General features: G+C 34.2%; 1 long non-coding RNA gene across 1 annotated transcript in view; it reads left to right on the top strand.

Annotated features, from left to right (window-relative positions):
- The first annotated feature begins 2,334 nt into the window (after positions 1-2,334).
- The window catches only part of LOC128249109 (uncharacterized), a 194,403-nt gene continuing 192,179 nt past the window's right edge, over positions 2,335-4,558 (top strand). The window contains exon 1 of the long non-coding RNA XR_008265239.1: positions 2,335-2,806. This is a non-coding gene — a long non-coding RNA (uncharacterized LOC128249109). The remainder of the gene's footprint in view (positions 2,807-4,558) is intronic.

Below are 4,558 nucleotides of genomic sequence, written 5' to 3'. Positions count from 1 at the left end.
TCTCTCTCTCTCTCTCTCTCTCTCTCTCTCTCTCTCTCTCTCTCTCTCTCTCTCTCTGTATAAAGTTGAGTTACCATTTGTTTTTATGTTCAGTTATAAAAGAAACAATTTTACATTAAATCTGCTGAGTTACTCTTTGCTTTTGTTGTGTACAAACATATTATTCTTAAACAAAGATGTTATTGATAGTGACATTGAATTTTCGGCCATTTGAACCATAGCAATTTGTTAATGTGGATGTGTGTTTTAGTTTATCATATAATACGTTTTTCGTTTCTTTTCTTTTTCTTTTTTTTTTTTGCAGTATTATATACATTTCAATACCTAACCGAAAAATTGTTCCTCTACGGGTCGTCTAAACCTGACAGAAATGGTCACTGTACATTCCGCAATCCCAACATTACCATTTCCAAAAAAGATAAATACGTTTAATAATAATAATAATAATAATAATAATAATAATAATAATAATATTGATGATGATGATGACGATGACGATGATGATAATAATAATAATAATGATAATAATGATAATAATAACAGATGGTCATGCCTGGAATGACTTTGATCATAGGTTTGTCAGATCAAGGTTGTCTGGGAGCTGAACAAGAACAATGACTGAACGCAGAAATATCATAACAATTTAATGTGACCTTCTATATATAACTTATATCCTTCTACATACGTAATAGTCTTTTATACTTAGTAGAGTGGAATATATTAAAGCAAGTGCTCTTATGTTAGGCTTCATTCACCTGAATTTATTGTGTGGCTTGTTTTCAATGTAAAAATAAAACAACATTGATAAACAATTACTACAACAATAGCAAAAACGACATTGGCAAATATAGAAAACGTAAAGTAGAAATAGATTAAATTTTATACTGATATTGTAACGACAGGGTGCCGATCCATATACACAGAGTGAAAGGAATGGAAAGTGAGAGAAAGTGAGAGAGAGAGAAAGAAAGAAAGACAGACAGAAAGAAAGAAAGTATACGTGGTATTGTGTATGAGGCAGAGAATGATAGCCAGGCAAAAAGTCAGGCAAAGAAAGAAACAAAATGACATCTTTATTTCCAAAATCTCTTGTCTTTTTTTTTTTATATACTTTTTAAAAAAAAAAAAGCCTTCTAGATTCCATTCTGCGTCAGTTGTCATTCCTATCAACCTTTTTCAAAGTCTTCCTTCTTCATAGTATTTTCTACAAGCATGAAATTAGTAGCAAATACCTTTCCTTTACTACAGTTCCGATCACACTGATCGTAGAACCAACACCAACCTATACTAAACTACAAGTAGACTTGTTGATGTCACTGCTGCTGCGGCCGCTTCTACTCTTGTTGCTGCATGTAGTGTTGTTGCCTCTAATGCTGCTGATAATTTTCGTGTTGTTCTTACTTCTGCTGCTGCTGCTGCTGCTTGTGCTGCTGTTGTTGTTGTTGTTGTTGCTGATGCCGCTGCCTCTAATAACTGCTGTTTGTATTGTTGCTGCTGTGGCTCAAATCTTAATTATAGTTGCAGACTTATAATTTAAATTATCATTTCTATTATTATTATTATTATTATTATTATTATTATTACTGTTCAGTTTCCCTATCATTGCTACGGTTGTGTTGCTGCAGGTGTTGTTGTCGTCTTCCTCGTCGTCTTTGTTGTTGTTTTAAAGTGTTATCGACTTCTTTCTGTAATAATCGCAGCTACTTCGTTACTCTTCTCGGTGTGTTTACTCTTTAGTTTCTTTCATTTTCCTATTATGTTTCAGGTATTTCTTATTCTAGCATATTAACTTCTTCATACTCTTCCACCTTCTCTCACTCTCTCTCTCTCTCTCTCTCTCTCTCTCTCTCTCTCTCTCTCTCTCTCTCTCTCTCTCTCTCTCTCTCTCCCTCTCTCTCTGTCTCCCTCTGTCTCTCTCTTTCTCCTTCTCATTTATGTCCACTTTCTTTTTCTTTATACAATATATAATGCTTTATTAATATCTTTTTTCCTTCCCTTTTAAATCAGTCCCCTCGTCGTTGCTAACATTACAACTGTTATCACTTATATACTGTTGCTGCTGTTGTAGTTGCTGCTGCTGCTGCTGCTGCTGTTGTTATAGTATTAGCTTTTGCTGCTGCTCTTGTTGCTGCTGTCGCACTTACAATAGTTGTTTGTAGTAGACTTTTTTCCTTCTTGTAGTTGTTATCTGTTGTTGCTGTTGTTTCGGTTGCTAGCTACCAACACCATTATTATTACTATTATTACTATTATTATTATTACTATTATTATTATTATTATTATTATTATTATTATTATTATTATTATTATTATTGCTGTTGTTGTTGTTGTTGTTGTTGTTGTTGTTGTTGTTTCTGTTGTCGTGGCCGTTGCTCACCTTGTTAGTGTTGTTAGTGTTACTACTGCTGCAAGTGCTGCCGTTTATTGTTGCTACCGCTGCTGCTGCCTCAGACGCCGCATCTCCTATCTTACAAGCGCCGCTTCCGTAAAGAAAGATCACCAAAGACGGATGGCAAAGGAGATAGTGAATGCATGTGAGTGGAAGGCGGAGGAGAGCCGACACAAGGGGAAAAGAAGATAGAAGGACGAGGGGGGAGAAAAAAGTTCACGGTGGTGGTTTTGATGGTTTCCTAAGTGCTGTGGATTCCTGGCCAACAGCTTCTCCGCTTGACGTTCTTTCTCGTATCGTCGTCGTCGTCGTCGTCGTCGTCGTAGTTCTATTTGTTGTTTTATTACTTTTGTAGTGTGTGTGGATTTAGGCGCCGAAAACAAGATCCTTTACCTAGCGGATAAAACAAGCAGGCAGGTAAGAAAACGATAAAATACACAACTATGTATATGTGCATGTATGCATGTATGTATCCATGTAGCAATGTGTGCGTTTATATATATGCGTGTCTGCCTCTGTATGTATATATATACACATGCATGTATATATGTATATAAATATGTATATATACATATGTATATATATATATGCATATATAAACATATATTTATGTATATATATGTATATGTATATACACACATATATATAATATATATATCATATCATACACACACACACGCACGCACACACACACAGACACACACACATACACACACACATTCACACACACACACATATATATATATATATATATATATATATATATATATATATATAGTCCCTTTTGAGGGGATAGGAAGGGAGCGCTCTCCATGTTTGTTGTGACTTCACACGCATATAAAATAATTATTGTTGTTGCAGTGGTTGATTCTCCAAATAATTGTGTTGATATTCTTGAGTAAGAATTTACACGGAATGCGATATTATACTTTATGTGTCGAGTTCGTTGCGACGAAGTTAATAGAAATGTTGATTTCCATCGCTGTGAGATGAGGGTGGCGTCATTGACGGAATTAAAGGTGGAATAAAAGAGATAATGTTGAACTTACATTATAGCCAAAACATGTATATATATATGTATACACACAGACACACACATACATACATGTGCATGTGTCAGTATGTGCGTGAGTGTGTGCCTACGTCTGTGTGTACTTGTGTGTGTGTATATATATATATATATATATATATACATATATGTGTGTGAGAGTGTGTGTGTGTATGTATATACCTAAACATATATGATTACATAAATAAAATGTATCAATACGTATGCATGTGTATATGCATATATGTATATATATATATATATATATATATATATATGATGAGTGAGAGAGAGATTGAAAGAGAGAGAGAGAGCGATAAACTTCTATACCCATATACTTTAACACATGTATATGTAAATATACATATATACATATATATATACTCACACACATGTGTTAAGGTATATATACATGTATAGAAGTTTATCACTCTCTCTCACTCTCTCCCTCTCTCACTCATTCTCCACTTGTATAATTATGAAACACACACATATGCACCCACGCAATACGCATATGTATATGTGCGTTTGTGTGTACGTGTGTATGTGCGCGCGCGCGCGTATTTAAATACTTTTATATGAGCATGTTTTTTTTTTCTTTTATAACTCTACATCTCAAGTGTATTTATTAAATAGATTAACTTCCGTTCGTTTGAGTCTGATTCTATTCTTTGCATTAGAATAATGAGCGCCACTGATTAATGCGACTCACAAAACACATGCTCCTCGAAGTATCACATCGAATCAAGTCACTCAAATAATATATTCCATTGAATTTTTAATATTATATTTTGTTATTATGCTACGTATGCATGCAATCTACACATTTATATGTGTATGTGTGAGTACGAGGAGATATGTGTGTGTGTGTGTGTATGGGTGAGTGGACAAGCGAAAGAAAAGGGCACTCAACTTATTTAGTTGGAGTTACATTTATTGTCTAATTTGATTCCGTTCCGTGGTACTTCAAGTTTCGCAGGCCCCTAATGGGAGCCTTACTACTTCATGCTTCTGGAAGGGTCGAATATACATATATATATACACATACATACATAGATTTAATCAGGTAGTGAGGATCAACTATATAGGTATATGTATATACATATAATATATATATATAT

Source organism: Octopus bimaculoides, chromosome 11 (genome assembly GCF_001194135.2).
Source record: "Octopus bimaculoides isolate UCB-OBI-ISO-001 chromosome 11, ASM119413v2, whole genome shotgun sequence".
NCBI classification, from domain to species: domain Eukaryota; kingdom Metazoa; phylum Mollusca; class Cephalopoda; order Octopoda; family Octopodidae; genus Octopus; species Octopus bimaculoides.
This window is presented reverse-complemented; position numbering and strand designations above follow the sequence as displayed.